Source organism: Protopterus annectens, chromosome 12.part0 (genome assembly GCF_019279795.1).
Source record: "Protopterus annectens isolate FY-2018-M chromosome 12.part0, PAN1.0, whole genome shotgun sequence".
Taxonomy (NCBI): Eukaryota; Metazoa; Chordata; order Ceratodontiformes; family Protopteridae; genus Protopterus; species Protopterus annectens.
The window spans coordinates 638972315-638996312 of record NC_056746.1 but is presented as its reverse complement, the minus strand read 5'-3'; positions in this window follow the sequence as shown (position 1 = coordinate 638996312).

The window sequence follows — 23998 nt, the reverse complement described above, 5'->3', positions numbered from 1 at the left end:
CATTGTGTACCACCACTGTAACTAACTGATTAGAAAACCTCTTACCATTACAGATGGGTCTATATTATATTAGAGAACGCTTGAAATTGTGAACACTATATAATCAACCCGAACAGTCCAAAAATCAAAATGTCGAACACACGGATCAGCAATTTTTTTCCCCAGGGAAAAAAAAAAATCGCTGATCCGTTAAAAAAAAAAAAAAAAAAAAAAAAAAAACCTAAACACAAAATAAAGTGGGGAGCTTCACCCCCTATACCCCCTCTACTTAAATATACCAACTCTGAGATCACACCACAGTGGAGGAAATGGCAAAGTCCCAAAAATGGCCCAGTGATTTTTTTTCCCCTTTTTTGCTTTCGGCATTTTGCTATTTTGTGTAAACACATTCAACGAAACAGTGTTCGCAACTTTAAGTGTTTGCTTAAATAATAGGAACCCATACAGACAGCTATCTGTTACAAGTAGTATACAGGGCAGCAGGAGTGAATGGATTGTGCAGGAAAATAAGAAGGTCATCTGAGCAGACCATAAATCTATGACAATCGGCAGTGAAGCACCTATCTTTTCTTTAAGTGACAGATGTTTTTTCATACTAAAAATATCCTGGAAGACAGGGATTCCTGCAGGACAGAGTACAGTGCATCTGTAGAGGATATTTAATATGAATCTTGAAACACATGTATGACAGCAAGGTTCTATGGTGAGGCCGTACCAGAAAAGCCATTGTCCGGTGCAGATGCAGACTTCTCATTGTTACCTTAACACATGACCTTCTTCTGTGGGATAGTCCATCCTTAGACATCTTTTTCTGTGAAAAGATGAATAATATCCTGAAATTTAAAGAACAATATTGTTTTTAAACAACCTATTGTTATATGATTAATAAAAACAGCAAAAGCTGTACAACTGGAGGGTCTTTATGTTGACAACAAAGTGAAATAAATATTCTTGGTTTATGGCATGGTTTATTCTGCAAGATCACACATTTCAGTAAGAAATACTCCATTTTGTACATATGAAAAGGTAGCAAGTATGTTTGTTTTTGGAAGACAATGACACCAGTCACCAGATCAAGTATGCGAAGACACATAATCTTTTCCATTCAGTCTTTCATAACAATCTGATATAAACTCACATTACATCTCTTATTGGTCAGCATAGACATTTGAAGAGTTTATCTGAGCTTTCATTATATAAGAGCTATTCTTTAGAGACTGCTAACATGTTTTAGCAGATAATGTCTCTTTCTCTTCCAATACAGATTACCAGCTCTAAATGAAGAGCTCATATGGTCTAAAAACTAAGTAAATGCTTCCACAGCATGCACTGGTCCACTTTTTTGGACAGGGTGTTATCTCTAGCACTATAACACTGGCTTTTTCTTGGCACACAGCGGTTTAAACTTTACTTGCTAATTCTTGTTGCAGTGAAAGAATGTGTTTGACTCCATAGTCCTCTATTTTGGTATGTTTTTCTCATTTCTCCAAATGTTTTCTGACAGTTAAGTTGAAGTATATATGTGGATGCTGTAGGGGGGGGGGGCTGCCTCATGCAAAAAAAAAAAAACAGATATTTAGAGCTTTTACATTAGATTGGTTATAGTAGGTAGCTTTTGCCATGTTTGGTTGACACTGGTGCGATCTGAGAAATTAGGTGGGGATTTCTCAAAGTAGACGGTAACATTTTAATTAATTCTTCTCATATTAAGTTAGAGAAATAGTTTGCTCTTTGATATCAAATGCAATCAGTCATTGTGAAACCACTGACACCAAGAAATAGTTTGCTCTATGATATCAAATGGAAACAGTCATTGTGAAACCATATTTTTATTTTATTTGTATTTGTTTACTGGGAAGAACACTAATCTTCATGGTTTTTTTTCAGACTCAGCCTGGGAATGCTCTCTAATTAAGTGACTTGCTAAGAATCAGACAGTTAGGCAAGGCAAGTTGAGGGAATCAAACCCTGAACCAAAGCAAACAGCTTGTTGAAAGCTCCTCAGTCCTCTGTGCCAGCTGTCAGACATGACATCCCTTCCAATAGCACTGAATGTAGATTAAGTTCAGTTTCCAGTCTTTCCTGTTTTTTTTTTTTTGTTTTTTTTTTTTTAAATGAAACCTGGAAAATAGACCACATTCACAGTATCAATGGTCCAAAAAACTGCCCAACTAGATCAATGAAATTAAGTGTTCCTCAACAGGAAGTCAGGCAATAGAATGAAAACGATCAGATACCTTTTTCAGGTAGGCAAATCTTCCCTGCAATACCCATACCCTCACAGCTTATATGTTCTTCACTCTAAGATCCCACAACCTTTTGGGAAAGGGCATGCTCTTTTCCTGATCTTCTATGACCCCTCTGTGTACCTTAATAATGAGCTTCCAATGGCAGACTATTTAATTTTGATGAACCATTCAGTAAACTCTCACATCATAATGGAATCTCTGGAGCCATGTTGCTGCCTACAACAACAGTAAGTATGGATCAGCACTGCCACATGCATCAGACAGCATGGAGGTTATTAGTATTAAGTGGTTTACATGTTTTTTATAGCGGCGTTCTGCACCCATATAGAGAGCCTGTAAATGTGCCTGCAAGATCCAGCTATGCCTTCTCTTTATCCCGGTCAGTGACTATCCTTATTTATCCATTGTTTGATTTTGTTAAGGTAAGTGTCCTATGTTACGTGTACATGGCTGTTGGGGGGACACTTAACATATGCCCTGACAGGACTCCTGCAGGATAGCAGCTGTTTTCCTTCCTGTAATTCTTTCCCCCCTGAAACCGTTACTCTCATTAACTTATATGTGGTCTGCAGACAGAGTCAGAGTTCAAATAAATAGTTGTACTCAGGACTTTGATCTGATTTTGTGGGAACATCTCCAGGGAGCAGTTAACTGGTGGGAAAGGCCAAGCAGAAAATTAGACACACTGCACTCTCACTCACTGTCTCTCTCTGTTAGTATCACATACACATGTACACACACACAGACACACACTTACAAAATGAGACGCCCTGCACTTTCACTCACTGTCTCTCTCTGTTAGTATCACAAACACACCACGCACACAAAAAATGAGATGCACTGCAATTTCACTCACTGTCTCTCTCTCTCTCTCTCTCTCTGCCTCTCTCTGTTAGTATCACATACACTCATACACACAGACACACACACACACACACACACACACACACACACACACACACACACACACACACACACACACACACACACACACTTACAAAATAAAAAAAAAACTGACAGAATAAGTGAGTCAGTGTCAAGTATCCATAAGTTGACTGTAAATACTCCCATTGTCTTTCTGTCCACTTGCTGTGCAAAACACTTTGGAAAAGTCAAATATTTTTGTCCTACTCAGAATGTCCCTTCATATTGTTAGAACATAATTCAGGGCTACTTTTGTTCTTGTTATGAACATGTAATGCAGATAAATTCTGATGTTATTGTCATCAACAGCAAGCTCCATTTCCATGTCCACATTTCAGATCAGCATCTGCAACTTTTTTTTTTTTTCCTACAAAATTTCCATTTCTTGCATAGGCGTTAATAGATTAGATTAGTACTAGGCTAACTGCCCTTGTGGGCCATTTTAAGCCTAGTTAACTTCCCATGTAAGAATCAAACTTTGCACCTTGTGTTTATAAGGTAAGCACCTTAACCATTATACCAAACTCCAACCATTGGGATAAAAATTCTACAGTTATTGAAATACTAAGCTTAATGTCTGTTCTCACACGCTGTCCTGTCTATTAGATCAATGTATACAAAGGAGAATATAGATATATTTCTAGCAGCATCTTTTTTTTTTTTGAACCACTGCAGTGCAGTTTTTTACAATAACATAAGAATGCATAACCAAAAGATACAACATACAAATTAAACAATATTGTGATTACTGTCATTGGCAAAAGACCATAAAATATAGATTCATTCATTTCAAATGCATACCTATGTCCCTAGCCCATTAATCAGTACTTTAAACTCAAGTAAATTTCTTACGGCTCTGATATTAAATGGAGACAGGTCCCAAAGTCTGTGAACAGACTATGTAACATGTATATCTTAGAGACATGGTTTAAGTTAATTACATATTTTGAAAAGTCGCATCTGAGAGATTTGGAGCCAATAAATAACTGAATCCCAAACACGACTGTTCTAAATTACTCATAGCATTAAATGCATTTTGCAATATTTTGCCAATGCAAAGACACTAAATGCCCAACATTTAGATACACAAATGAAAATAAAGTAACTGTGCTGACAGTAGTGCGTTCTTGTTATATTACTAGCTCTCTAATTAAAGCTTGTAATCTGCAAATTTTAGTACTTATGATGCAGCTTTTATTGCATGTTTAAGATAGATGATTTGCCATAGAAAGAATGGCAGTTTTTTGAGAAAGACAGAGAAGAGAAGATGTAATGACATTGCGGTCCTAATACTTCCCAAACTTAAATATTCGTCACTCTGATATTTGTTGCTTTGCCCTCTGTTGCTTTACATGAGTGAGGCAAGGGCTATAAATCGGTAATGCTTATTTACTTATTTTATTCATTTATTTATTTACTGTTTTTTAATTGTGTAGATGGTCTGGCCTTAGTACTCTTTTCAGCCATGACCCATGCCAATAAGGCAGATATAATACAAATAATGCACATACAAAGCAAAATAAATTTTTGTAATATATCAAGATCAAGAGACAATAATAAACATCTCATGGAAAGACAATGGCAACATATAGTATTACTTGTCAACTAGTTTCATAATGAAGTAATTAATGATTCAGTAGTATTTGTTCTGTGGTGTGATTAACCTATGTCTCTAAAACAGTTGCATTTGCTCTCATTAGTGAGACACTTTCTTGGGCCAAGGTGGAGCAGTGGTTAGCATTGTCATCTCACAGCAAGAGGCTCTCCAGTTCGATTCTCAGCTGGTATGCCTTCTGTGCGTAGTCTGTATGTCCTCCCCACGTTTGAGTGAATTTAAAGATGTGCAAGTGGGTGTGCCTTCTTTGAAGGTTAGGTGCTGAGCTGGCAACTCGATACCGTAAAAATTCACTGCCAATCATTAGCAGACTGGAGTTCTGTCATGGCAACCCCTAAGTGGGTACAGCAGAAAGACATTTTTTTAGTACAATGCTTTCTTGGCATACCTCTCAAGTTTTAATAACAAGAAATCTGGATGAAGCCATAAATAATGGGGGAACAATGACCCAAAAATAAGGACACTTTTCAAATATTGTTCTTACAAACTTAGAAAGTTGATACAATAAAAGGTGTTGCATTAATTTTCTAAAAGGTATGAAGTCTGAAACTCAAATTTCTAGCATTAATATTCTGACTTCAACCATCGATATTTTGCCAATGATTTGCCAGAAAACCACAATTTTATGAGAAACAGACAAAAAATATGAGGCAAAAATCTGGACATTCTGCGAAAATCTGTACAGTTGAGAGGTATTGATTTCTTGAATGAGCTGAGGTTTTCTGACAGTCCAGTATCTTCAGAGATAGAATTCCTGGAGGCTGGCTCAAGTTTGGCTAATTTACCTTTCACAAATGAAGTGAGGAAAGGGTGGTCTCTCTAACTGAAAAGAATACGTGGTGCTCAGAGAGTAGGAGATATGTTGACAGTTTGTTTAGTAAAGATAAACATAACTGTTATGAAAAAGTTTAAAGTAAGTATATTCAGAGAAGAGATGCTCTAATTCTGACTGGAAGCCAGTTTGTTTTACTTAGGATAGTGCAATTATGTTGTTTATAGTAGGTCGGGTGTATAAATCCTAGCACTTTACTTTCTGCTGATTGAAGGAGGGAAGTATTGTGCCCTGAGAAGAAGTGACACTTAGAAGTACACATTCTAATCTTGGAATAAATGTATGTATTGTAATGGAATGCCTGGTTTCAGGGGTTAACAGGTTAGAAATGTTTTAAATACATTTTAGTCAGGACTTTTGATTTGACATGATTCCTGGAAGAGTTCACTACCTCGGAAATGATTTTAAATACTAGAACTGCATTTGTCTAACAAAGATATCCTGAAAATTTATATTGACCTGTATGTTTCAGTAATGAATGAAATGTATACTTTTTATAATGGGATATATACGTATCTTAGTGTGCAGTATGTAAAAATGAGGCAAAACTGTATGATTGTGAATACTAATGCATATACTTAAGCAAACCAAGAAATAAAAAATCAAAAAAAAAACAAAAAAACAAATGGTAGATCGAAACTCACTGAGTGATTTATTAATACAAAATAAAACCATAATAAAAGATGAATGACTTCTTCATTTAAATTCTACAGTCATTGGATGAAATAAATAAATTCCCTGCAAATCATGTGATAGAAAACCATTTGAAATCTTTACAAGTAATAACTGTCCTTTTTTGGAATACACAGTTAATATAGTGTATGAATAATACCCATTAGATCAGTTTGTCATATGATTTATATCTTATTATTTTACTACCTTTCAAACGTCCTCATCTTTAGTATACTAGTGATACTAATGATGTCATTAAGACCAGGAAAAGCTGAGGCATTAAGATGGAGAGCTGCCACCACATTTCCCTTTGTTCGAGAATTATTGAGCAATGACCACCTCTTGGATTATGTTCCGCTTGTTCTAAAATAGGAAATCAAACTATGATTGTTGTGGAAATACAAATATTTATCTAATACATTGGTGGACTTCTGCTTATTAATCTCCATACACATGTTCACAGATGCACTGTTTTAATTTGCGCTCTGTCTTGCCAATATAAAATGTAGGGCATTGATTACAAACAGCTATGTAAATGATGCCCCCACTTGTGGCAGTTATAATGTCCATAACAATAATTGTCACATCTTTCACCTTGATACAGTCACCTATTAAAATGAATTGTGTAGGTGTTCAACCATTGGGTTAATAGAATCAGATTAATCTTAATCTGGCATGGCATTTTCAGATTGTATGACATTGTCTTGTATCAAATTAGGTAAAACCAGACTGGGAATGGCCTAAGTTATCATATAAAACCACTTAGCCTAGGGATGCGAGTGGCTAGGGTGAGCAGGGCATTTTGGGAGGAGCTATCCAGTATTTTTCACCTTATTTTTAAAGCACTCCTCAACTTTTTATAACTCAGCAATAGGATACAGAGCACGTGTGGTATCCAGGAACATGGACTAGTGGTAATCAATACGGTATGTGGTGACTGGTGTATCAGAAATTGTCATAATGAAGTAATTAATGATTCAGTAGTATTTGTTCTGTGGTGTGATTAACCTATGTCTCTAAAACAGTTGCATTTGCTCTCATTAGTGAGACACTTTCTTGGGCCAAGGTGGCGCAGTGGTTAGCATTGTCATCTCACAGCAAGAGGCTCTCCAGTTCGATTCTCAGCTGGTATGCCTTCTGTGCGTAGTCTGCATGTCCTCCCCACGTTTGAGTGAATTTAAAGATGTGCAAGTGGGTGTGCCTTCTTTGAAGGTTAGGTGCTGAGCTGGCAACTCAACACCGTAAAGATTCACTGCCAATCATTAGCAGACTGGAGTTCTGTCATGGCAACCCCTAACTGGGTACAGCCAAAAGACATTTTTTTAGTACAATGCTTTCTTGGCATACCTCTCAAGTTTTAATAGCAAGAAATCTGGATGAAGCCATAAATAATGGGAGAACAATGACCCAAAAATAAGGACACTTTTCAAATATTGTTCTTACAAACTTAGAAAGTTGATACAATAAAAGGTGTTGCATTAGCATGAATTTTCTAAAAGGTATGAGGTCTGAAACTCAAATTTCTTGCATTATTATTCTGACTTCAACCATCAATATTTTGCCAATGATTTGCCAGAAAACCACAATTTTATGAGAAACAGACAAAAAAATATGAGGCAAAAATCTGGACATTCTGCGAAAATCTATGCAGTTGAGAGATATATTTTTTTCTTGAATCAGCTGAGGTTTTCTGACAGTCCAGTATCTTCAGAGATAGAATTCCTGGAGGCTGGCTCAAGTTTGGCTAATTTACCTTTCACAAATGAAGTGAGGAAAGGGTGGTCTCTCTAACTGAAAAGAATATGTGGTGCTCAGAGAGTAGGAGATATGTTGACAGTTTGTTTAGTAAAGATAAACATAACTGTTATGAAAGAGTTTAAAGTAAGTATATTCAAGAGAAGAGATGCTCTAATTCTGACTGGAAGCCAGTTTGTTTTACTTAGGATAGTGCAATTATGTTGTTTATAGTAGGTCAGGTGTATAAATCCTAGCACTTTACTTTCTGCTGATTGAAGGAGGGAAGTGTTGTGCCCTGTGAAGAAGTGACACTTAGAAGTACACATTCTAATCTTGGAATAAATGTATGTATTGTAATGGAATGCCTGGTTTCAGGGGTTAACAGGTTAGAAATGTTTTAAATACATTTTAGTCAGGACTTTGTTGATTTGACATGATTCCTGGAAGAGTTCACTGCCTCGGAAATGATTTTAAATACTAGAACTGCATTTGTCTAACAAAGATATCCTGAAAATTTATATTGACGTGTAAGTTTCAGTAATGAATGAAATGTATACTTTTTATAATGGGATATATACGTATCTTAGTATGCAGTATGTAAAAATGAGGCAAAACTGTATGATTGTGAATACTAATGCATATACTTAAGCAAACCAAGAAATCAAAAATCAAAAAAAAAAAAAAAAACAAATAGTAGATCGAAACTCACTGAGTGATTTATTAATACAAAATAAAACCATAATAAAAGATGAACGACTTCTTCATTTAAATTCTACAGTCATTGGATGAAATAAAAAAATTCCCTGCAAATCATGTGATAGAAAACCATGTGAAATCTTTACAAGTAATAACTGTCCTTTTTTGGAATACACAGTTAATATAGTGTATGAATAATACGCATCAGATCAGTTTGTCATATGATTTATATCTTATTATTTCACTACCTTTCAAACGTCCTCATCTTTAGTATACTAGTGATACTAATGATGTCATTAAGACCAGGAAAAGCTGAGACATTAAGATGGAGCGCTGCCACCACATTTCCCTTTGTTCGAGAATTATTGAGCAATGGCCACCTCTTGGATTATGTTCCACTTGTTCTAAAATAGGAAATCAAACCTATGATTGTTGTGGAAATACAAATGTTTATCTAATACATTGGTGAACTTCTGCTTATTAATCTCCATACACATGTTCACAGATACACTGTTTTAATTTGCGCTCTGTCTTGCCAATATAAAATGCAGGGCATTGATTACAAACAGCTATGTAAATGTTGCCCCCACTTGTGGCAGTTATAATGTCCATAACAATAATTGTCACATCTTTCACCTTGATACAGTCACCTATTAAAATGAATTGTGTAGGTGTTCAACCATTGGGTTAATAGAATCAGATTAATCTTAATCTGGCATGGCATTTTCAGATTGTATGACATTGTCTTGTATCAAATTAGGTAAAACCAGACTGGGAATGGCCTAAGTTATCATATAAAACCACTTAGCCTAGGGATGCGAGTGGCTAGGGTGAGCAGGGCATTTTGGGAGGAGCTATCCAGTATTTTTCACCTTATTTTTAAAGCACTCCTCAACTTTTTATAACTCAGCAACAGGATACAGAGCACGTGTGGTATCCAGGAACATGGACTAGTGGTAATCAATACTGTATGTGGTGACTGGTGTATCAGAAATTGTCATAATGAAGTAATTAGTGATTCAGTAATATTTGTTCTGTGGTGTGATTAACCTATGTCTCTAAAACAGTTGCATTTGCTCTCATTAGTGAGACACTTTCTTGGGCCAAGGTGGCGCAGTGGTTAGCATTGTCATCTCACAGCAAGAGGCTCTCCAGTTCGATTCTCAGCTGGTATGCCTTCTGTGCGTAGTCTGCATGTCCTCCCCACGTTTGAGTGAATTTAAAGATGTGCAAGTGGGTGTGCCTTCTTTGAAGGTTAGGTGCTGAGCTGGCAACTCAACACCGTAAAAATTCACTGCCAATCATTAGCAGACTGGAGTTCTGTCATGGCAACCCCTAACTGGGTACAGCCGAAAGACATTTTTTTAGTACAATGCTTTCTTGGCATACCTCTCAAGTTTTAATAGCAAGAAATCTGGATGAAGCCATAAATAATGGGAGAACAATGACCCAAAAATAAGGACACTTTTCAAATATTGTTCTTACAAACTTAGAAAGTTGATACAATAAAAGGTGTTGCATTAGCATGAATTTTCTAAAAGGTATGAAGTCTGAAACTCAAATTTCTAGCATTATTATTCTGACTTCAGCCATCAATATTTTGCCAATGATTTGCCAGAAAACCACAATTTTATGAGAAACAGACAAAAAATATGAGGCAAAAATCTGGACATTCTGCGAAAATCTATACAGTTGAGAGGTACTGATTTCTTGAATGAGCTGAGGTTTTCTGACAGTCCAGTATCTTCAGAGATAGAATTCCTGGAGGCTGGCTCAAGTTTGGCTAATTTACCTTTCACAAATGAAGTGAGGAAAGGGTGGTCTCTCTAACTGAAAAGAATACGTGGTGCTCAGAGAGTAGGAGATATGTTGACAGTTTGTTTAGTAAAGATAAACATAACTGTTATGAAAGAGTTTAAAGTAAGTATATTCAAGAGAAGAGATGCTCTAATTCTGACTGGAAGCCAGTTTGTTTTACTTAGGATAGTGCAATTATGTTGTTTATAGTAGGTCAGGTGTATAAATCCTAGCACTTTACTTTCTGCTGATTGAAGGAGGGAAGTGTTGTGCCCTGAGAAGAAGTGACACTTAGAAGTACACATTCTACTCTTGGAATAAATGTATGTATTGTAATGGAATGCCTGGTTTCAGGGGTTAACAGGTTAGAAATGTTTTAAATACATTTTAGTCAGGACTTTGTTGATTTGACATGATTCCTGGAAGAGTTCACTGCCTCGGAAATGATTTTAAATACTAGAACTGCATTTGTCTAACAAAGATATCCTGAAAATTTATATTGACGTGTAAGTTTCAGTAATGAATGAAATGTATACTTTTTATAATGGGATATATACGTATCTTAGTATGCAGTATGTAAAAATGAGGCAAAACTGTATGATTGTGAATACTAATGCATATACTTAAGCAAACCAAGAAATCAAAAATCAAAAAAACAAAAAAAACAAATGGTAGATAAACTCACTGAGTGATTTATTAATACAAAATAAAACCATAATAAAAGATGAACGACTTCTTCATTTAAATTCTACAGTCATTGGATGAAATAAATAAATTCCCTGCAAGTCATGTGATAGAAAACCATTTGAAATCTTTACAAGTAATAACTGTCCTTTTTTGGAATACACAGTTAATATAGTGTATGAATAATACGCATCAGATCGGTTTGTCATATGATTTATATCTTATTATTTCACTACCTTTCAAACATCCTCATCTTTAGTATACTAGTGATACTAATGATGTCATTAAGACCAGGAAAAGCTGGGGCATTAAGATGGAGAGCTGCCACCACATTTCCCTTTGTTCGAGAATTATTGAGCAATGGCCACCTCTTGGATTATGTTCCACTTTTTCTAAAATAGGAAATCAAACCTATGATTGTTGTGGAAATACAAATGTTTATCTAATACATTGGTGGACTTCTGCTTATTAATCTCCATACACATGTTCACAGATGCACTGTTTTAATTTGCGCTCTGTCTTGCCAATATAAAATGTAGGGCATTGATTACAAACAGCTATGTAAATGATGCCCCCACTTGTGGCAGTTATAATGTCCATAACAATAATTGTCACATTTTTCACCTTGATACAGTCACCTGTTAAAATGAATTGTGTAAGTGTTCAACCATTGGGTTAATAGAATCAGATTAATCTTAATCTGGCATGGCATTTTCAGATTGTATGACATTGTCTTGTATCAAATTAGGTAAAACCAGACTGGGAATGGCCTAAGTTATCATATAAAACCACTTAGCCTAGGGATGCGAGTGGCTAGGGTGAGCAGGGCATTTTGGGAGGAGCTATCCAGTATTTTTCACCTTATTTTTAAAGCACTCCTCAACTTTTTATAACTCAGCAATAGGATACAGAGCACGTGTGGTATCCAGAAACATGGACTAGTGGTAATCAATACAGTATGTGGTGACTGGTGTATCAGAAATTGTCAGAAAAAAATGGAAGTGACTGTGACACTGACAGGAAGGGAAGTGTGTCGGCAGATGTCAGAAAGCCAAGGTATTTTACAATTAATGACTGATCCAGATTAGCTAGGCTTCTTACATCAAGCTGTATAGTTTGGGTGCCAAGTAAAGAAATGTTTGCTGTAGTAATTGATGCAAGTGTCAGGAATAATGTTGTTGTGACTTTCTCAGTATTTTATCTAGGATTGTGCATAGTCCTTGGCACAATGAAGATTCCCTGATCTTTTTGAGAAAAGCACATCTCAGCATGGTCTCTTTGTAGTTTAATGCATTTCATATCATTGTGAAATTAATGTAAAAGTTCACAAATAAATAACAAGGAGTTTTACCTTTTAGTCTTGAGTCAAGAATAACGCTTGATGATGTTAAAAGTAGTGGTTTATTCCATAAACAGCGCTGGGAGACTCCCTACGAAGATTTTCAAATCAGTTTCACAGAATAAGGAAAACTTCATATTTTATACCTTTTCTTAATTTCAGGCATGCAGAATTCTGATGTTACATACCTTTTAACAATTAATAAAAATTTTAAATATTCTATGCCCTCATGATCCTCGCTTAGAACTTGATGTGAACAGTTGACAAATATGTCTTTTTAAAATATAGACCACCTGGTGGAAGAATTTATCTTTTGACATTGTAACATTCAGTCCAGTACATACTACCTTACAGACATCCTTGCAATGATTCATCCCCCAGCCTGAGAAGGCCAGGGCATATTCTACTAACATTCTAAAACCAGATGCTTTAAACATAGTATAACATGCCTTTACTCCTTCAGCACTTAATTAGCCTTCAATTATCTGTCAGTACAGTATAATTTGCTAATAAAGAGAATGCAATTGTATGGCACTTGAAATATAAAGCTGCAACTTATGCAAAACTATATTTTGCATAATCATGCTTCTATTTTACCTTTTGACTTTAACATAGACACATGGAAAATATTTATTTGATTCATTTGTGAAGAAACTGGAAGTTAATATGCATTTTGTGAAGAATAATCATGACACATGATATCAGCTATAACACTAATAGGCTACTTTTCTTGTTATTGGCATTGCTGGAAGTGTATTAAGTGTTGGCATGTAATGGTATTTCATGCACAAGGCTGTGTTTTGTGCTACTGGAATGGGACCATTCAAGTAAAAGGCTGGTATCTCAGAGGAGGGTGCTGGGAGCTCCAAGCACTGTGCAGGACTGACCCCATAGATATAAACATTATCATCATTCTCAGAAGGAACATAAAACAATCAACACCAATAAACTTTGTTTAGTAAGAAGGCAAACCAGAAACTAAAATGGGCTGTATAATTTAGAAAAGGAAGACAAAAAGTGTTTGGAGTTACTGGTGCACCCACATCTGAATCCTGTGACCATTGATGTGTGCAGAGGTGCCAAGAAGTGTTTCATGATATGTCTTAAGACTACTGATGGTGTAATATAGATACTAATTGCTTGTTATTCACCCTATTATTAGCCCATTACATACTTCTATATAAATATAAACACGCTGTAACTGAGCAGAGATAGATACATTTTTTTTAAATTTATTGACATTTGTTTACCAGGAAAGGCTAGCTGGATCCCAGGTTCCCATTTTCAGCAAAGGCCTGGGGAGAACATCTCCAGGAACCCAACATTACAAATATTTGAAATAATATCGTTTAGATAATCGTGCAAGAGGATTAGTGTAGACTTACCTTCTCTTAGCTGCTCCGATTTGCATTTAGCTGCACAGGGAGCATTAGCGTGTTGCGTATTACTCTGCTGGCACCGCTGATACTACTCTGGCTGTACTCTCCCAGCCCTCACATAGCTTCCTTGTGCTCATAGCTAACCATCACTTGAACTAGGTAATATGGAGGGCCGGCATACTTGATCCCGTTAGTCACCAGCCTCCTACCACTTGATATTCTAATGTAGTGTAGAAACTGTCATGGTAATCAACTCTTCCTTAACACAGAAAACTCTGTCTGTGATAGCAGCAAACACTAGCCAATATGGAAGCTTCTGTCTCTCTCCCTCATGATTAACAATACACAGTGAGTATCACATAATCACAATTTTACCTCAGCCACTACCATATTCTTAAACAGAACACAGAAAAATGCCAAACGTAAAAAACAAAAATTGCCAAAGCTTCCTGGAGCTTGTAAGAATAGGCCTCTGTGGAAGTCTTTAAACTCACCTACTCCATGCACACTTACAGCAATAAGTCACCCACAGCCAGTCTGCTCCCAAACAAGTATTAATAAACCAGTTTCTGACAGAAATGCTTTAGTGATCATAACTCAGTTTTTAGGCATACAGTTCTCCCTGTCACCAGGCCGAACAACAACAGGGTTATTGTCAACTAAGTTTTCAGTGCCAGGATCACACACATTACAAGTACCCACACGACCCTGAAACAAGTATGATAACAACAGTAGTGGTCTATGTGGGCGTGAATAACCAGGGGTGCAGAACCCTGAGGGACATGAAGAAAGACATATTAAAACTTTCTATGCATCAGATGAATAGAGTTCTTATAAGCAACAACTCCATAGTCCTAGGTGACTTTAGTCCCTCTGCCATAGATTAAAACACCTATATAGCTAATGTAGTTTACTCTCGTCGATTTTTAGATTTAATTACCAAGAATTCCCTGAATCAAATCATTATTCAACCCACTAGAGATGGCTATATTTTTAATCTGGTCCTCACAAATGTTGCCTTTACCTGTTCCACTTTGCTAGGCTTTCCTTCATCAGTTAATTTAGAGCAAAAACTCATGACATTTACTCTCAGAATCACTGTAACCTCTGTAACTAATTTAACCATAATTAAGGATTTCAAAAGGGCAAATCTTATACAGTCATATGATAAAATTTGCATCTTTACCCATCATATCACCATTGCTGACCTTGACACAGCAGCCAACTTATTTTATGCCCACTTAGGCAAATGCATAAATTAGCAGTCCTAACTTGAGCCAAATACAATGGGAAATTTAAAAACATCCACACCCCCAGTGCTCAACCAACCAACATGAATAAACTTTATAATAATAGAAAAAAATCTCTTTAAACTTCAAAGTAAGTTGAGAATGCCTCAGAATGAGGATAGTATACAAATAAAGTACTGTAAGCCACCCATGAATGGAGATTAGCTTCTGAAGCAAAGGATAACTACAAGGCCTTGTTTATGTTGTTGTGTCTTTCAGATTTTCCCGGTTAGGGGTCGCCACAGTGGAAGTCTGGTCTGCTAATGATTGGCAGTAGATTTTTACATGCCGAGTTGCCAGCACTGATGCACAACCTTCAATGAAGGTATGCCCATTTACGCATGTCTCCACGCAGAAGATGCTCTAGCTGAGAATCGAACCGCACAACGTCTTACTGTGAGGTGACAACGCTACCGCAGCACCACCACCGCATACACAAGGCCTTGCTTATCTATGTCAGCAAACTAAAAAAATAACACTTAATGTTACTCTAGACTTTTCTTTAATAGTTCCACCCACTCTGATCACAATAATATTACAAATATAGAAAATAAGTTCACTGCAATCTTTAACCTAAAAGCCACATTCAGACTTCACTCATCCCAGAATCCCATCCTCCCTCATTAATAATGAACATATTGTTAACGTGTTATCAGAGATCAAAAACACTTCCTCCGTGGGTCCTTGCAACATAACAGAGTGCTTAATTAACAGCTTCAAACATGCTTGCACCAAACCTTTCCTCATGTTCTTGCAAATGACATCAGACAGTACATTATATATGCATGAAGTTCCATGCACACACCTAAGTGCTCATGGAAGCTGATCACAGAATTAGAGGAAGCCTATAACTTCTCTACCTTCAGCAGATGCTACAAGTGATCAAGCTGGGACCAGTATTGGCTAAATTATTTTTAGCCACATGGGTTCTAGATCGACCATTACATGTGACCTATCCTGGACCATAGGTCAGGTTCAGTCTGCCTTTTCCACTCAAAGAGTGAATGCAGGGCACACTCAACATTAAAAAAGTTTATACTTTACCCTGTTCTAAGCTACAGGGCAGTATTGCATGTTGGTAATTTCTAAGTTGTTCTGCAATTTTTTTCCTGTTTATTGTGTGGTCCACATGGTGGTAGTTTGCATATCATATGCTATGAATGTTTTACATGCCTACCAGTAGCAGAGCACTTATCATGCCCTATGTCAGGAACATTTACATGCCCAAGTAATATGTGTGCAACTTTTTGGGGCAACAATGGCATTCCATTTTTCTGTGAGCTGGGCGTCATGTTGTGTCACTGGTAGAGTTGCATCTGTCTTCCATCAGACATGGAGTTTTGTTTTACAGGTTGTTGCCATGTTATTTGTTCTTTTACACAATGAGCATAGGTCTGTGTCTGTGATACAAAGCAGATTTATATATGTTATACTGCACATTGTACATGCCTAGTATTTCAGGTTATTGCTTTGCTGTAGTTTTGTTGGTGGTGCATATGTGTATATTCAGAAGTTACATTATAAGTTTAAGCTGCCTCATTACAGTTATATGGAACACTATTATTATCTAACTAATATGCATGGAACACTGCTCCCATCTTACTATAGTGACTATATGCTATAACAATAGATGTTTTCAGCTGGAGTGTGCATGTAGTTTTGTAGCATGTTGGATTCTGGATGTGGGTGTGCACTGAGGTGAGAGTGGAGCACGCAGATGCAACATTGCGCTGATGTCAGGGGACCATGTGATTGTGGATAATGCTTTATGCTTCTGTGTTACAGGTCATGTTTGGAAGTAAGAAGAAAGTTCATTTCATGGAGGAAGAGAATTAAATGCTACTCAATGCCCTGCACACTGACAGTTCACTCATTATGGATAGTGATTGGGGAAGGTAGAGACAGATAAGCATGACAGTACGTGGACATACATTTTGACAGTTACTAATGTCATTGCTGGGCACAAGCATATTAGTATTAAATGAAGGTAGCTTGTCAGTGGTATGAAGTACAAGGCAAAAAAAAAAAAAAGAGCAGGATATCCAGCTTCAGAGGAAATGAAATTCTCTGAGGCTTTCATGCGCACATCTGATGATCAGAGGCTTATTAACCAAATACCTGAGGGTATATATTGTAGTTGTTTAAGATGGCATTTGTGTGACAGATAGGACTATTATGAATGTGGTACATCTGACATTGCCTGCCACAGGTCTAATTTGCCAAAGTGCTATCTACAATTACAAATATGAATTTGATGAAGCAACCACAGTGGTGAACTACACAGATGGTAATGCCAGATGCTGTTGTGTAGGGACCCATATGCCATCCGCAAGTCACAACTGTGACAGACAGGTGCTGAGTCATCTGTACACTTCCAGCCACCTTGTATTTCTCCTACTCTTTCTTTTCATTACAGAGGTTCTTGCATCTGATCAGTATGGCAACTGCATGAGGCAGCACATGAGTAGGCCGATGGCAACCATTGGTATGAATCAGATGTTACCACTTATGGCTTTGGTACATTTGTTTTTTTACAGGACTGATGAGGCCACTATAAGTGCTGTCCTGGAAGCATCACCAGCTACCCCTACAATTGTGTATATTTTTGAATTGCCAGGTAATGCACATGGCAGTGGTGATACTGATGATATCATTATATGGCATTGCCATGTGCCAAGTGTTACCTTAGCAAATACACATGAAATGTCCAGCACTGCATCTTACAGCAGTTGTGTGATCACCTATGGAAGTGTACAGGTACATAGATGACAATGTGTGATGGGCAGAACTAGAAGACATAGCCACAGTGGCAGCCCAGGACTCATTTCTGGGGATTAGAACCCTTTGTCAGCTGTTGTAGTACTAAATGATGATGTCATTGCACTTTTGCAACATTTACAATGCTTATTATGGTCTCACTGATATTGCAGTGTAACTGGTGTTCTTGGTGCTTTCACCATTTGCTTTGTGTGGTGGTGTGGCTAGTATGCACAAGTCATTGTCACTGCACAGGCCCATATTGCATTGACATTGCAGAGCAGTAAATGAGATCTGGACAGACTGCTTCATAAAATCTGAGACTCGTCTGATCAGTGTGACTTGCAGCTGGTGCAACTGCAGTCTCACTTTGTCAGTAGCTGCAGTGTCATAATGTGAATGCACTGTGTTTCTGGTATTACAGCATTACTGTGAATACTGGTGATTGCTGTTATGTGCACATTATTTCTTAAGACCATTCATTGTATGGGGTTTATATGACACCATCCTCAGCATGGTTGTGTAAACTGTCTAGTTTCAGCAATCTGCTTTGTGTATTAGGGTTAATGTCAATTATCTTAATATTGCTGTGGTATGTGGCAGAAAGCCAAGGCCTCATGATCAGTGACTTCACCTGCCATGGGTATTCTTTTCTTGTATTCAGCATTTCTCGTGGCACCTCATACTCTATTTGAGACAGTTGTATTTATTGTTATTTGTTTATTTTATTCATTTTCTATGCAGGTAAGACCACTGGACAGACATGTCACTTTTTCAGGAGCACTGCCTAGTTAAGTGGCCCAATGAGAGTCATTACAGAGTCACGCAATAGATAGATGGAGCTTGCAGATATCACATCCTATACCCTTCAGTACAGGAAGCAGCTTACTAACAGATCAAAATCTTAACCGTCTGTGCTGACTGATGAAGGTATGAGATTTCTGATCACTTGTGCATCTGCATGACACCGCTGTGCTGCTTGTCTTCAGTCTGCTGTTCTGTAAATATTAAACATCACCCTTGAGCTTAACAGCTGTACTTACCTTAGATAAGCACCTGCTAGACGTGGAGTGCAGTTCATCAGCCTGTCTTGTGCCCATCCCCTGCTAGTAAACAGGTTATACTTGTGGTGGAAGGTCCACTGCATAACCACAGGTCCTTCCTGGCCAGTGTCACAGTGATATTGATGATGATGATGTTATTGCCAGTATCATCTTGTGTAACACGCAGTAGACAACAAAGACTTAGCACTTATCTTGGCCATATTAAAGTGTACCTCCATATTCATCGTGACACTGGCCAACACCTTGAAATGTCCACATGCATACCTGATGACAATTTGAATATAACAGCTTACTGTGCTGTGTGCTTGTTGTGGTCCACACATCAGTGAGAAGACATTGTACAGGGATGGGCTCTACAATGTGAAGACTTTGGCCATGCCCATGTTCCAGGTGACCCATTTTTGACTAATGACCTGCATGGGGAGAAACCAACTGGGGATGGATGAGGATGAGCAACAAATGTCAGTTTACCCACTGAGGGAGTGGGGACTTCATCAAGCTCTATCACAGGAGCACCATCTAAAGAAAGGCCCAGAAGTTCAGTCCTATATTAGGGATGTGTGAAGAGTGTAAACTCACCATAGAGTGCACAGTCCTTCATCTCTGCAGCTCTGTTGGGTAAAGGCATGTATCCACACTGGCTTACTATGAGATATTACACAATGCTGCCTGGATAGCACTGTGGTCTTAAAATCAAATAACCACTCTACTAGATGATGGCCATGGTCATCTGTTCTTACTTTACTCCCTGGTGTCCTTGGATGATGGGGGTGGGGGACAATGAATGAGCCAGTAGTGGTTTTACCAGCTGAAGGTCACAGTGGGACAGGGGACAACAAATGTGTGTGTGTGTGTGTGTGTGTGTGTGTGTGTGTGTGCGTGTGCGTGTGCGTGTGTGTGTGTGTGTGTGTGTGTGTGTGTGTGTGTGTGTGTGTGTGTGTGTGTGGCTGTGTGTGTGTGTCAGTGTGGGGTTGTAGTATTTCTTCAATATGCTCAAAATGGACAATAAACATAAAGGAGTGGGAGCATAGCCATTATTACAAGAACACCTTAGAAATAACCACAACCAAGCTAAATATCCAAATGTTTGCTTATGATGAACTTTGGCTTTCTAACCTCAAAATGAAACAAAGAAAATCTATATTTATTTATTTAATGTATTTATTCTTTGTCAATTGGCTTAGTTTCTCTAGGCTAGTGAACGCTTTTTAGGGGGAGACCCGAGATGGTATATTTCCCACCTGGCAATAACATTACCACTGCAGAAAATATCCTACAATGGTAGCATTAAACATCCCGCATGAAACCTTCAAATTGACAAGAAATTTCTAAGTAGTGGCAACCCTAAATATTCTGTACACTTATACAACTTCACACAACTAATAAACTCCCCACCAAACTTAATAAAAACACTAAAAGCAGCTCATACTGAACTGGTTCTAACAAGCAGACCCACAACATAACATCCGCTTAATGATTACCTGATACTATCAGTCAGCCCCTCCTGACCTATATAATAAGACAACAACATGATTCAGAGAGATAGTGGAGCGCTATAGAGTGGACAGAGACCTCTTGCAGCAAATTGTTGAACTGTGCAGGCCACGCCTCACACACAGAACCAACAGAGGGGAACCCATCCCAGTGGAAACTAAGGTATGTGTTGTCCTAAGAATATTAGCAACAGGTACCTTCCAGAGACCAACTGGTGATATGATGGGGATATCAAAGGCAACAGCATCCAGGGTATTGCACCAGTTCCTGGATGCCATGTCAGCACATGTCGGTGATCATGTATATTTCCCCAATTCCCGTGAGGTATCTTCCAGCAAATAGCAGAATACCCTGAGGTAGTGGGTGCAATAGACTGCACGCACATATGCATCAAAGCACCAGCCGGTGGGCGGGATAGGGTCTACTTCAACCGCAAGGGCTTCCCCTCCATCAACTGCTAGGTTGTGTGTGATGCCCAGGGCATAATACTGAATGTGTGTGCTGGCTGCCCTGGAAGCTACCATGATTCCCATATCTGGCATCTGACACAGCTGTACCAGACATTTGCCAATGGGGACATCACACATGGTCACCTAGTGGGGGATGCTGGCTATGCACTGGAGCCGTGGCTGATGACACCCATCAGAAACGCACACACACCTGAACAGGAACACCATAATGAGGAACACGCACAAACACGAAATGTAATTGAGCATGTGTTTGGGCTTCTCAAGTCACGGTTCCGGTGCCTGGACACATCTGGTGGAGCCTTGCAGTACTCACCAACTACATGCACCCAAATTGTCATGGTATGTGCTATGCTGCATAATATGATCCTGCGAAAACAGCTGCAGCAGGACCAGCATAGGCCTGGGCCAAACAGCCCCCCACCATTACCAAGGCCATCACAGGCAGAGCATGACTCGGAGGAGGAACAACCTGAGCCTGCCCCAGTAGGCAGAAGGAGGCGTGCCCAATATGCTTTGGCCTTGGCAAAGAGGCAACGCATAGCACATACACTGGCTCAGTAGGAACTCTGGAAATGATACCTCTCTCTGACCCGCTCATATAGTAAAAGGGATGCCTACGTTGACACTACCTGCTTTCAAACATGTATAGGGAGTGTAGTATGTGCATCCAACATAGGCAGCCCTGCATCAACACCTGAGGCATGATTGCCATGTGTTAAGCAATATAAAGCAGTGCTAAACAGCATTTACCATCATGAAGTCAATGTAAACAAAATCGCACACACCAACTACTACAAATGTGGTCAATGTAGAGTAATATTTGCCAATGTAAAGCAATGATGGTTAATATTGAGCAATGTTGGACAAGCTGGATCTAGGTAGGGCATAGCTGAACAAAAGCCAACATGCTCAGATTTGCTCTACTGGCCCCTAAGCAGTCTGGTCTGCTCAGTATGAAAATATACGCGGCAATGGGCCTCAAACCCAGGATACTGTGCACTATAGTCATAGTACTGAATCACTAAACCATGACAGTAGTGCAGTGGTTAGCCTGTATGAAGAAATGTTGATAGGTCTATGCAAAGTATTTCACGGAAACCCTGCAGGAACAGCATAATCCCTGCCGAGTTATGACACAAAGGTGAGTCCTGCAGTAAGAATAGAACCTGACTTTCAACACACACAGTACAAATGTTAATAATGGACATGTAGACATACATCAACAAATGTAGTGGACCTCAGACAGCAACATACTGAAAGGTCACACTGGGCATGCTCACACACTTGAATACATGAGACAAATGTCAGGCAACAGAACACTGACAGTCTGAACTGGGCATGCTCACACACTTAGGCCATGTTGAAGTACAGCATTGGGCCACACATAGCAGGCAGTTGCATGTGTTAACCCAGGAACCTCTCACTACACAGCAATCTGCCCTGTGCACATACTTATATGACAACAGACACGTATATAATATAGTGGAACCCTGCCATAAGCAAATATGTTCTGCAGATACCTAAGCGGTTCATATAAAGTGTGAAAGCAAAGATGATAAAAACCTGCAAACAGTATCAGCAATAAACATTGTGCATCATGTAAATTATTATAGGTTCAGAGGTTGATACTAGGCTATCTGCCTAGGGCATGTACAAGCATAGCCAGAGTGTGTTTGGCTACTGCAACCCAGTCAAATCAGAGCACTGTGCCTGTGAATAGTAGGTCACACAAGATAGCCCATTTATGTTCATTGTATTGTGCAAAACCAAAAATGCCAAAAGGAACAAAGAACCAAACCAAGAAAAACAAGCTTCAGGCAGGGAAAACAATCCAAAAATAATCCAAAGAGTAGCTGGAATAAATGTCAATGAGACTTATAAAAATAAATACTTTAATGAGGTCACTAGAAATAAGCGCTTTCGCTCGGCTAAATACCGAGCTTTCTCAAGTTGAAGTAAGACTACTAATAGCAACATTAAATAATCCCTTCCCAGTCACATGGTTAATTAATTAGCCATACATTTAAAGCTAATTAACCACAAATTTAAAATACCACAAGTTTAAAGAACACTCTCAACAAGACTAAAAACATATAACTAGATTTTTCTAAAAATGAACATAAATGTAATAAATTTAAAACAATATAAAGCACGTTTCCACAGGTCATAAATGTGACAACTAATAAAGCTTTAAAAAGTTCATAATAAATTAAGATATGTTGGTGTAAAAATGCATCATATTGCTATTCAAAAATCATAAACAGTCATTAATATACCTTAAACAATATATGTACATGAAAAAACCTATAGACGTGCCCTTCTAATTTTAAGAACACTACTGATATTGATACTCTCATTCAAACCCGGGGGTCTGCTTGCATCCAACTTAAGTTGCCAAAGGAGCTCTCTGTATTCTAAACTAGTTTCCCAGTCTCCACCCCTGGCATCAGGGAATACTTGTTCCAGAATTAAAAATCTTTAGTCTTGTTGAAATTGTTCTTTAAACTTGTGGTATTTTAAATTTGTGGTTAATTAGCTTTAAATTTATGGCTAATTAATTAACCATGTGACTGGGAAGGGATTATTTAATGTTGCTATTAGTAGTCTTACTTCAACTTGAGAAAGCTCGGTATTTAGCCGAGCGAAAGCGCTTGTTTCTATTGACCTCATTAAAGTATTTATTTTTATAAGTCTCATTGACATTTATTCCAGCTACTCTTTGGATTACTTTTGGATTGTTTTCCCTGCCTGAAGCTTGTTTTTCTTGGTTTGGTTCTTTGTTCCTTTTGACATTTTTGGTTTTGGACGTTGTGCTATTGTTTCATGGCTGAGGAAATCGAATCCACTAATTTTGCTGACACGCCTCAGCTGCTAAGGGATGACCGTGAAGATGGTCCAGTAACACGGACAGAATTCAATCAAGTCCTTTCCCTACTCACGCAATTAACTAACCTTTTAAAAAGCAACGATTACAACACTATGCTGCCTGGAAACCAACAA